Source organism: Siphateles boraxobius, unplaced genomic scaffold (assembly GCF_051911475.1).
Source record: "Siphateles boraxobius isolate OS27281-9 unplaced genomic scaffold, OSU_SipBor_1 63, whole genome shotgun sequence".
Classification (NCBI taxonomy): Eukaryota; Metazoa; Chordata; class Actinopteri; order Cypriniformes; family Leuciscidae; genus Siphateles; species Siphateles boraxobius.
In genome coordinates this window covers 1,687,501-1,700,000 of record NW_027509190.1, presented here as the reverse complement: position 1 = coordinate 1,700,000, position 12,500 = coordinate 1,687,501, and the positions used below count along the sequence as shown (strand labels likewise).

At 39.3% G+C, this 12,500-nt stretch overlaps 1 long non-coding RNA gene and 3 other non-coding genes across 4 annotated transcripts in view; all 4 read right to left on the bottom strand.

The window, feature by feature from the left end:
* Nucleotides 1–12,500, bottom strand: part of LOC143719415 (uncharacterized) — a 694,388-nt gene that overhangs the window by 117,577 nt on the left and 564,311 nt on the right. The window lies entirely within an intron of this gene.
* Nucleotides 1,764–1,845, bottom strand: trnas-aga (transfer RNA serine (anticodon AGA)). The gene has a single exon. It is a non-coding gene; the product is annotated as a tRNA-Ser (tRNA).
* On the bottom strand, nt 1,968–2,040 carry trnak-uuu (transfer RNA lysine (anticodon UUU)). Its single transcript has one exon. It is a non-coding gene; the product is annotated as a tRNA-Lys (tRNA).
* Nucleotides 2,986–3,067, bottom strand: trnas-aga (transfer RNA serine (anticodon AGA)). The gene has a single exon. It is a non-coding gene; the product is annotated as a tRNA-Ser (tRNA).

The window sequence follows — 12,500 nt, the reverse complement described above, 5'->3', positions numbered from 1 at the left end:
GAAGGAGGTTAAAGGAGATGGCATGTCAAGGGATGCGACAGCAGCTAAATAAGTGGATGGTGAAATGCAACAGGTATGTGATGTTTGTGCTTGGAGGAGGCTTGCAAATATTCATGTTAACAGACTAACGTTTGCTAACTCTGGGAATGTAGCAGCCAGAGCTAGCTAGTTTAGAATATGCAAAACCGAGGTTGATGAGCTGAAAACTAAAAAATATAAGGTAGCATGTACAATAAATGACAAGAATCTGGAAAACAACTAATGCAATATCTCTGGTTTACCATGGAATCATGCGTAGATTTGCTACCAAGCTTGGAGGCTTGCAAATATTAATGTTAACAGCAAGTGTTTGCTAACTTAATGCAAAATAATATTGCTGATATCTACATTTAGATTTTGGTTAAACCTTATGGTACCAATCCCATGCATGACATATCTCAATTTTATTAAAGTAAAATAACAACTGGAAAATATAAGGTAGCATCCACAATAAATGACTAGAAGCTGGAAAACATGACTTATGCAATAAGGCTGGTTTATCATGGAAACAAATAGATTTTGTTTTACCATTCATGTATGTTCATGTTAGCTGTGCTATCAGACATACAAGCTATAGTTACATCTGCTGGGTGACATGGAAGCTGTATTTAGGGTCACATCTCTCTCTCTCTTTAAAGATCTGTGCTATATAATATGTATGATCAAGTGGCAAACAGCAACGAGGCTTTTGTTGACCACTTGGACAAAATCTGTTTCTGTTTTTTTTTTTTTTTTTTCACTGACATAATTTATGTCATCATTGTTGTCATTGTCACAAGTACAGGGATTTGCAAAGAAAAAAAGAACATTTTCTGGGATAAGGAAGATTTGATGGCTGATCATTTTGATACAAATGACAGCTACACACAATATGATTATTATATATATATATATATATATATATGTGTGTGTGTGTGTGTGTGTGTGTGTGTGTATGTATGTGTATATGTGTATGTTTGTAACTGTTTATTCTGTAACTTTTTATTATTTGTTAACATTGTTAATATATATATATATATATATATATATATATGATATGTGTGTGTATTGGGGGGGCGCCAAAATTGTTGCTGCATACCCCTCTAACACTGGGTAGTTGCGCCCCTGTTTGTAGCAAATAGCAAGCCCGCGGCACTCTAGGTAACAGCCAGCGAGTGTACTGACACCTAGCGATTAGAAAATATACACGCACCATATTCTCTCTGAAGCAAGATTCTTCCGAAATAAATAGGAGCGTTTCGTTTTCAATCTTTTCTCTAAGGTTTCGAACCTGAGAGCTTGTGCTTTCAAAGAAGGTCCCAGTTTCAATTCACTCGAACATCCAGAGCACATCAAGGGCACGCGCCGTGCACAAAAAGAGAAGTCTGAAGAACGGGGTGAGGAGAGGTGGTGACATGGAGCTCAATTTCAATGGCACCCAGAAAATCTTGCCGTGACCCGAATTCAAACCGGGGTTGCTGCGGCCACAACGCAGAGTACTAACCACTATACGATCACGGCGAGCTACCAGTCTACCTGACGTGTCCTTGAATACAAAGGGGCCTTGTCATCTTTAGCTTGCAGACAAAACTGTTTCTTACCAACATAACTCTTTTCAAGGGTAATCCTGTAACAGTGACTCTGGAGAAGAAGTCACTGAAAAGAAAAGGATTCTGTTTTTCCTTTTATAAAGTTTAAGCTAGGCCTCCAGAAGGTTACAAACTAAAGCAGGCGCATGCTGTCAACATAGTCGGTAGGATTCGAACCTGCGCGGGGAGACCCCAATAGATTTCTAGTCCATCGCCTTAACCACTCGGCCACGACTACAAGCTGGCTGAAAGGGGCATGTCGTTTGTGGATTGGTGCCTTGCAGCGTCGCTGCCGGAGGCCAGTGTAGATCAGCAAGAACTCAACAACAAAACGTACAGCTCCACAAAAAGACGCTCGTTCGCCCGAACAGGGACTTGAACCCTGGACCCTCAGATTAAAAGTCTGATGCTCTACCGACTGAGCTATCCGGGCTCTTGCTCGAGAAGTGTGCGTGCTGCGTCGCAACGTACAGCAAAATGAATCGTATTTGCGCAGAAAAAAGAGTGTCCTCCAATGCTTTGCGTTTCCTTCTTCGAAGATTCAGAATGGCCGTCAAAACGTCTGCTATGTCAAAATATATTTGCAAATTAGTGGGAATGCAGCCTATTAGACTGATGATAATAGTAATTAAAGGAAAATAATGCTAGGAAAAAGAACAAAAACTCAGTGCTACTTGTCTGGAAAGCCTCTTCACAAGCTTCAATGCTGTTGACTTGCCGCGCTCCTATCGTTATTGTAAACTTGTGTCAAAGGCGCAGTTGTTCGTAGCAAATAGCAAGCCCGCGGCACTCTAGGTAACAGCCAGCGAGTGTACTGACACCTAGCGATTAGAAAATATACACGCACCATATTCTCTCTGAAGCAAGATTCTTCCCACATAAATAGGAGCATTTCGTTTTCAGTCTTTTCTCTAAGGGTTCGAACCTGTGAGCTTGTGCTTTCAAAGAAGATCCCAGTTTCAATTCACTCGAACATCCAGAGCACATCAAGGGCACGCGCCGTGCACAAAAAGAGTAGTCTGAAGGACGGGGTGAGGACAGGTGGCGACATGGAGCTCAATTTCAATGGCAGCCAGAAAATCTTGCCGTGACCCGGATTCGAACTGGGGTTGCTGCGGCCACAACGCAGAGTACTAACCACTATACGATCACGGCGAGCTACCAGTCTACCTGACGTGTCCTTGAATACAAAGGGGCCTTGTCATCTATAGCTTGCAGACAAAACTGTTTCTTACCAACATAACTCTTTTCAAGGGAAATCCTGTAACAGTGACTCTGGAGAAGAAGTCACTGAAAGAAAAGGATTCTTTTTTTCCTTTTATAAAGTTTAAGCTAGGCCTCCAGAAGGTTACACACTAAAGCAGGCTCATGCTGTCAACGTAGTCGGCAGGATTCGAACCTGCGCAGGGAGACCCCAATGGATTTCTAGTCCATCGCCTTAACCACTCGGCCACGACTACAAGCTGGCTGAAAGGGGCACGTCGTTTGTGGATTGGTGCCTTGCAGCGTCGCTGCCCGAGGCCAGTGTAGATCAGCAAGAACTCAACAACAAAACGTACCGCTCCACAAAAAGAGGCTCGTTCACCCGAACAGGGACTTGAACTCTGGACCCTCAGATTAAAAGTCTGATGCTCTACCGACTGAGCTATCCGGGCTCTTGCTCGAGAAGCGTGCGTGCTGCGTCGGAACGCACAGCAAAATGAATCGTATTGGCGCAGAAAAAAGAGTGTCCTCCAATGCTTTGCGTTTCCTTCTTCGAAGATTCAGAATGGCCGTCAAAACGTCTGCTATGTCAAAATATATTTGCTAATTAGTGGGAATGCAGCCTAGTAGACTGATGATAATAGTAATTAAAGGAAAATAATGCTAGGAAAAAGAACAAATACTCACTGCTACTTGTCTGGAAAGCCTCTTCACAAGCTTCAATGCTGTTGACTTGCCGCGCTCCTATCGTTATTGTAAACTTGTGTCAAAGGCGCAGTTGTTTGTAGCCAGTGGCGCAAAAAGTGGGTATAAGCTATATTCGGCGCATAGGGGCGCCGCATCATGAGGGCGCCAAAGCGATGGTTAAAATTTTTTTTTTTTTTATAAGTTATATACATTTATATAAAATTTATACAAGTTAAATATAAAAAAAGTTATATAAATTTTAGAGGACTAAGAGGCTAGAGTAGGCGTCGGTGCCCTCATAATATTCCATCATTGAATTTATTTTGACATAGAAGGGTATCGCGAGCGGGCGGGGGCGCGCGCGTGAGCGCTGAGGAGCAGCACAGGAGTGCGTTATCGTTGAAACTCGAAAAAGATGAATGAAGCAAAAAAGCGGTCGGGGGTTAAAAATAGAAAAAGAAGGAGGTTAAAGGAGATGGCATGTCAAGGGATGCGACAGCAGCTAAATAAGTGGATGGTGAAATGCAACAGGTATGTGATGTTTGTGCTTGGAGGAGGCTTGCAAATATTCATGTTAACAGACTAACGTTTGCTAACTCTGGGAATGTAGCAGCCAGAGCTAGCTAGTTTAGAATATGCAAAACCGAGGTTGATGAGCTGAAAACTAAAAAATATAAGGTAGAGTTGGGGAAATTTTAATATTCATTGATCCCAAACAGGTATCATAAGAGAAAGAACCTATTCAATGTATAAAAGTATATGTGTGTACGTGCTTGTGCGTGACGTTTCAGGAACATATGGGACAGGACCTCTGACCTTAGGGACGGTCAGATTTGGCCAGTTTATTTCAGTACCAGTTTGTGTCTTTAAGTAGCAGTAAGGACCTTATCTGAGTGGGTGAAAGGTACAGCGGGTGAGGAGGAACCTTGAAAACAGTATAAAGGCTGTCTCATATCTTCCTGTTGTGTGTCACTCTCTTGCACAGCGTAACTTCTGTGTACTAGACTGAACCTATTCTTGCAAGAATAAATACTTTTCTTTTTATTAATTTGACTCTGAGTGTCTCTTACGCAGTGATGATGTTTAACAGAATTTTTGCCACAACAATTTTGGTGTCAGAGTGGGATTCCTTGGAAGTGCCTTCTGGACCTGAGAGCGGACGGTGTTTGGCCAACTGGACTGAGCAGTTCCAGCTCTACCTCGTAAGCTTGAGAGAGAGGGGCCGACCGCTATCGGGTCCGGGAGGGGCTCCACTGGAATCAAAAGAAAGCGAACCCGTGGCAACCAACATATCTCTGGTAAGAGACGTCTAAAATATTTTCTTTTGGGGAAAAGTATTTTGTTTCGGGTATGAAATGTGAGTGAACCATATTGGCTGAGGGCTGTTTCTGTGGTACGTAATCTGAGATTAATTGAGATCTATATATAGATCAAGAGGTTTCAAACAGATACGAGAGGAAATTATCTGAGATTAATTGAGGTCTGTAACAGATCAAGAGATTTCAAACAGATAGGTAACCTGAAAATGAGTTGTTCCGCCACGGAGCAAATTGTTTTTAGGTACTGAGGCTAATTAGGGGGAACCAGAACAGTTTTTGGTAAACCTTAATTAGGAGGGCACTAATAGTGCAACCCGACCGATTTGGGTTAAAAGAAAAAATCGGGTCTGTTGGGGACGCCTAACAGATCAAGAAAACGCGCGTTGAAGAGAAATCCACAGAGAACAGAGAAGCAGCCAATATGGGGAAGTCTCAAGGTAAGCATGCAAATTTTGATACACCGGTTTTTCTATCAAATGAGAAAATTATGGGGGAAAATTTATGTTTTAGATATTGAAAAAACTGAGAAAATACCATGATTTCCCCAGGGAGGGAACACTGAGCACAACTAGACTGAAAGTAGTGCGCGAATCAGTTGAACAGGGCAGTGAGAAACAAAAAAGGTAGTTATGGCTGTGTTCAACATGTGTAAGCAATGTGGACAAATAATGGATTGTTGTCTTAAAGGGGCAGCTAAAAAGGAACTGTCGAGAGAAATAAAGTTTTTACTTCTTCATCCAGTAAATGGATGCATGACATTAGATGTCTAGAGAACTTAAATTTATATGATAAGGATTGAAGTTGCAAGCAGCAATAAGGCTGTCTGTGTGAAATAGGGGATTGTTATCAAAACAAGGGAAAGATTGGAAATTCAAGTGTCACTATGACGGGTGAGAGACTTGATGGAAGAAGGAAGTGAAAAAAAAACAAAAAAAAAACAAGAAGGTTGGTGTGTGAGATATGTTTGTGTGGGGATTGTGCAAACAATCATGTACTGGTTAGATAATGAAGGAACTGGCATGTAGAGAAAAGAAAGAATTAGCATGTAGAACAGAGGATGCAGAAGGAACTGGCATGTAGGGAAAGATGGAAGAAATATAGTAGAAAACTATATGTGATGAAAATAAAATGTCTGACAGAATTTATGGAAGTCAAATTAACTGTTTAAATGGTATGAAAAATGAGTTTCAGAATAAAAATAAGGCATTGAGTATGATTAACGGGGATTAATGTGATATAAAGATAAGGAATGTTTCATTAAGCAAAATGGGGAAAAGTTCTATATTTTAATGGTAAAATAATGATTGAAATTAGGTTTAGTTTTAGTTTGATAACCATTGTGTTTTGAACCTAGGGTCCAGCTATGCTGGGGGTACAGAAACAGGGTTTGCTTATTCACCTCGGTTTCCGGATGTTATATAAAAGTACTTGTTCTGTAATTAGGGTTGTTGATGATAATACCAAATTAGTAAAATGTAAAGACAACTTTGACAAAAAATTCTGGAAATCAATAATGTATAATGGTGGATATTTGTTGATATTAAGTCATTGAAGCAAAATATATTGTCTGTTTTATAAATGAAATTATGGGTCAGGATAATTTCCTTGGACAAGTATGACTAAAGTTAAACGAAAACTTTGTGAAAACAACTTAGAATATTTTGAGCATTTCGATGCAGCTTATTAAAATTAATGTGCGGCCAATGATAATGATAAAGATTATGATTTGGCTATTGTGATTAAATCCGCCACTGGTGGACTGTAAAAGTATACAGAGAACTGCTTAATCAGTGGCTCTGTTTACATTCCTGAATGGGACACACACTGCTTCAAGGGTGTGCAGTAAGTTGGAGCCGTTTGCAAGCTCACAGTGATCAAACTATAGTAAAGGACAGGTGTCTGATGCTGTAGTTGAGGCTGACGCATGAACCCACTAGATGACAGAGAGTGTCTTGATTGTGGTCAGCAGGACAATTTAACACGTAACTGTAAATGCCCACCGAGAAGGTGTAAAAAAACAAAGTGTAATATAGTGACACATTTCTGGTAATAATGTGGGTTTGAAAGTAGATCAGTGTTTATATAACGATATTAAAGTTTTCGTCTGAGAAAGAGTAAGAGATAAAAACAAGGTCAAGAGATTGAAGTATTAAAGTGAATCCTTTTAAAGAAAATATCTATAATAGTAATTTTTAAAAGTGAATTGATGAATACAGGTTGATGTAAAATTAATGACTCCAACAAATGTGAGTAGCAAAATATATCAAAGTAACTAACAGGATGATTGTGTTGTAATTAAACATTTAAAAAAGGATTTTAGAGTATATAGAGAGACTAATCTCACAGATGATTTACAATAACTGCAAAAGTATCACAAGCAGAGAGTGCTTGCCTCGTCAAAAAGTAAATCCTAATTGAGATTGAGAAATGTGAAACGTTATTCAGAACTAGAATAATTATTTTTATGTAAGAACAAATAAGCAGAAGTAGTAGGCTACCGAATTAACAGTTGCTAAATGTAAAATGTGTTGAAAGGCATCTGATTAAACAAACAGCTTGAAAAGTTGACCATGAAAGAGCTAGAAGCTGATGTTTTGCTTTCAAAAGATAAGTCTGCTATTGGCTGTAATGAAACAGTTCGCTTATCTAAATCTGATGTGTGCTGTGGCTGAAAGTGCCAGTGCGACAGAGACTCAATCTGAGTGGAAATTTGTAATGTCTAAATTCCCTGACGTGGGCAAAAGACAACTGTAAAACTATGTTTATTTGAAAACACATGTAATTTCTGGCAAAGATGCCTTAAGCTGGGCTAGAGTTAAAATATGGTAGATAAAGTCTGATGTTAAAAGTTTTATGAAAATGCAGTGTACCAGTCCTGAATGCCTCAGAGTCTCTCTCTGATTCAATGTCAGCTAAAAGCTGTTATCTGAGCCTGTCATAAGTAAAGCACAGTGTTTAAGTTGAAAATCATAGACATGGAGAGGTTAAAAGAAATCATTGCCGTTCAGAGGGCAATTTGTATTTGTAAATGGATTTAAGTAAAACTGAATGACTTTAAAGAAGTCTTTAAAATAATAATGCAGACCTTAAACGATAGAGGTGACATTTTGATTAGCGTATTTTAGGACCAGTAACAACTTTGCCTCATTTAGTCTCCACCATTCAGGACCGATGGCTCCGGCTACAGATGAAGTACACTGAATGTACGGTTGTGATCTAAATTCACTGAGTATAGTCTAAGTAGCTAGGTTGCTGCTTTTAAGATAGTTAATGGATTTAAGTGATTAAATACTGTTGTTATTAACCTGTCTCCCTGTGAACACTATTAGGCAATCGGAATGGCTCTGGTGACTCTTGAACGTGCCTTTCCTAAGCTCCAGAAAACAGCTGAGTTCTGTTGAAGAAAACTGATTGTATTGGGAAAGAGCGGTCACCAGTGTGTACGAGTGGCTACTCAATGACGGGATGATCTTCCTGGCCAGGGGACAGCCCAACGCAGGGGGTCACGAAACAGGTGTTATTTGTGAGAAAGGTATGAGAGTTGAGCGCTGATTACTGGAGGCCACCGGGGTCAGCAGAGCATTGAGAGGTGAGATGGGCTGTGAGGTTAAAATTAACTTTACGGCAGTCTGACCCAGAAATGTGAGTTCCTCTATACCACTCACCAGAAACCGCATTGATTGTATGGCTTGTTTTTCATTGTGACAAGTGTCTGCAACTATGCCAGGGGACGACACCCTGAAGAGAAGAAAATTAAAGATAAATGATTAGCGGGAGTGGACTTTCAAAAGCCAGCTGATTCCATGAGGTGATTGCCATTATTTGCTGCGGAGACAGTAACAAAACTTAATTATATGAGGGACATGATGTTGGTTGCCATATGGGCAAGTAAAATGTATAGAAGAGTTAATTTTGAGCTAATATGTTTATAACATAGTTTTAACTCCTGAAGGTCGTTAGGCATGGTGGTGGCTAAAGATGAAGACAGGCTTTTGTAGATTTGAGAAAAGTCTGGATAATAAAGCTGAATGGTAAAAGGTTAATGTAATACATTTAATATTACATTTTGTCTAAATTACAGTCTTAGGAGGCTGTTGAAAAGATTATTTGTTTATAGTGAGAGAGGCTGCTTGAGTGGAGGAAGGGATGGTAACTGTGTCTGTCTTTTTGTTATCGGCCTGCTAAAGAACAAAATAGTGATAATGAACCAAAACAACCCAGCTGACTTTTCTAAGAAATTGATCATGAACAGACATGCTTTGTAACTGGTTAAGAGACCATGTAAAATTAGGTAAAAGCTACAGTAAAATGTGAAGTTTAAAATCTTAATTAAAATTTAAATCTTTTTAGAGATGATATAATGAAAAGCGAACATTAAAAATGAACAGTTAAAATATGTGTCTAATATGAGTGTGTGTGATGGTGACTGCACTCTATGTCTTGTATGTGTTAGTTTGGGGTACGAATACTGCGTCTGAATAGTGTGTATATTGTGTCATTAACCTCTGGAATGAGGGTTTTATCATTACAGATGGGTTAAGGCAAATGACAAGTTTTAAGGAAGCTAATAGTTTTGAGTCAATCTGATGACAAGATGATGCAGAAAATGGGACGAGCTTTAAATGGATTAGTTATCCAGCTCTGTCTGCTACTGGTAATTATGAATCAATCTATGGATTAAAAGCATTTATGTAAATTGGATTTGTGAAGTTGTAGAGAGATGTCCATCATGGGTTGAGATAAACTAAAATGTTATAGATTTGCAGGCAATAACAAAGTGACATATTGGCTAAGTCAATATCAAATTATCCAGAGAGTCCTACACATTTATGAATATTGTGAACAAAAGGGGGAAAATGTTGTTTGACTGACATTGACCAAGTCTGTACAGCACGACCTGACCTGACAGAAACAATTGAAACAGAATTTTCAGAAACAATGTTTGTAGATGACGGGATTAAGAGACCAAACAACAGGCCTGAAAAGCAGGATACACTGTAAGACTGAGGGCCGTTGCCCTCCAAATTCTCTGATAAGAAGATGTGTTTGTGGCTTTAAGTCATATTTTTGTTTCAGAGGCAGAGAAAGATGTCTGGAGGAATTTTGGCTTTGGGATAACGTTTGGGTTAGTGTTGATGGCAAACTTTATCCAAACACCATTATGTTAGATTGATGCACGAGATGATTCATGCATCAAAAGGGGGGATGGTAACAATTTTGATAACAATTGACAAAATTTGGTTTATTAAGGGACGGTATATGTTGGGAGGACAAGGGGCTTAATAGGGTAAAAGCCTGGCAAGAAGCCATTCTTCTCCCTAACAAAATTGCTGTCTGTAAGTGTGCCGCACACGCTGATAACAAAATTGCAGGACTGTTTCAACAGGAGACGCCAGGGCAGATGCAGCAGCGAAGGCCGTGGCAGCACAGCAGACAAAAGAAACTACGTGTACTTTACTATCTGAAAATAACCTCGACATTTGTTTTTCTTTACAGAGCATGCAGACTTTTGATGCAGGGCAGAATGTGCCCAATAAAATAATGGTTATGGATGAATTTGACTAACTATACTGGCCTAGATTGTTATTGTGGCAGAAAGAAACAAGGCCACACCTGCGCAGCGCATAACTTAAGATTTTCCTTTTGCAGAATGTCAGGAAGGATTGCAGAAAACAGAACTAATTCTGTTCCAAATGTATAAATATTGTGTTGTGGACATGAGCAAAGTGGGTTGAGTGTTTTTCAGGGTAAAAGGACCCCGAGTGCTATTAAGTGAGCAAGAAATTATCCGGAGATAATGTTTCAGGTTGTTGATTCCACAGATCACACCAAAGGGGACGAGCGGCAAGACAAGCGGTCACTAACAAAACTTAAGGTCTCCATTCACAGGTGAAAGCAGGCAAGAAATGGTTCACTCCAGTAGGGGTACATCGTGATCTAAGGGGCAAATCTGGTAATGATCAGAAAACGGTTGGAGAGTGGGACACCTGGGTCCAAGCCTCTCACCTTAGACTACACAGACAGGCCTCAACAATCAAATATGAGGACAACGTGAGGGGTCAAAGGCTCGTGCTAGTAACAGCCTCCCTCACCGGCGAGGGAAAGACTACGGCAACGACTCGCAAAGAGTCACCCTGGTGAAGAGGGAATGTCCATGGGGCAAACGAGATGAACAACACACCCGGAGGAAGATGCACGAACTAATGGTTTGAGTTTAGCAAAAGAATCTGTTTTTGTGATGATTTTGATGATTTTATTTGATTGAATACAAATAGGGCTTAGATCAAATGATTTGATTGGTTAAGGATTCATTAGAAAATATTTCAGGTAAATTATAGGGATTATTATTGAAGAAACTTGATTAGGCTTTCCATTAAGGGTAAGAAAGGCCGATCATGGGAGAATATGTATGGTAATAAGCTAAAAGATGGTCCGTAATGGAAATATTAGAGTTAATTTTGAACAACTACATTGGTTAAAAGAATGGATAAAAAATATAAAACCTTTTCAGGATAGATTTAATTAAATATGGTGTTAAAAGTTAAGAAAATATGGTTAGGAAAATGGAGGCGATGTATGGAAATGGGCGTGGACTGATGGTAAATGGATACGATTGGTTAATCTTTGGGGGGTTGGGGGTACTGTACTACCAATTTCAGCGACAGGATTATCAATATTGTTATGTTTACCATGCATTATAATGTGTCTCCAGCTCAGTACAGAGACTGGTTAAAGCTGGGAGTCTGTTCAATTGGATGAACAAAATATGATGATGCAAGTAGTGGGAGCTACTGTGACATGTGTTAAATTGTATGGTTTCCTTTTCTTTTTCTTTCTTTCTATGAATGTTTTTGATATGAACAGAAGGTTAAAAGCTGTGGTTATCCGCTATGTGATGACGTACAAGGAGAGGGGTCGAAATGAGGGATTTTATTCTACTTTTATTTCTTTGTATTTCTTAGCCTGTTGAAATGCCATGTGGGTTTCAAGATTTGTAATGGTAACCAGAGATGAAGAGTATAAGTGATGATATGACTTAAAATTTGTTCTATTATTTTTATTATTATGATTGGGTAATCTGAATGATAAAAAGGGGGGAATTGTTGTGGAAATTTTAATATTCATTGATCCCAAACAGGTATCATAAGAGAAAGAACCTATTCAATGTATAAAAGTATATGTGTGTACGTGCTTGTGCGTGACGTTTCAGGAACATATGGGACAGGACCTCTGACCTTAGGGACGGTCAGATTTGGCCAGTTTATTTCAGTACCAGTTTGTGTCTTTAAGTAGCAGTAAGGACCTTATCTGAGTGGGTGAAAGGTACAGCGGGTGAGGAGGAACCTTGAAAACAGTATAAAGGCTGTCTCATATCTTCCTGTTGTGTGTCACTCTCTTGCACAGCGTAACTTCTGTGTACTAGACTGAACCTATTCTTGCAAGAATAAATACTTTTCTTTTTATTAATTTGACTCTGAGTGTCTCTTACGCAGTGATGATGTTTAACAGAATTTTTGCCACAACAGTAGCATGTACAATAAATGACAAGAATCTGGAAAACAACTAATGCAATATCTCTGGTTTACCATGGAATCATGCGTAGATTTGCTACCAAGCTTGGAGGCTTGCAAATATTAATGTTAACAGCAAGTGTTTGCTAACTTAATGCAAAATAATATTGCTG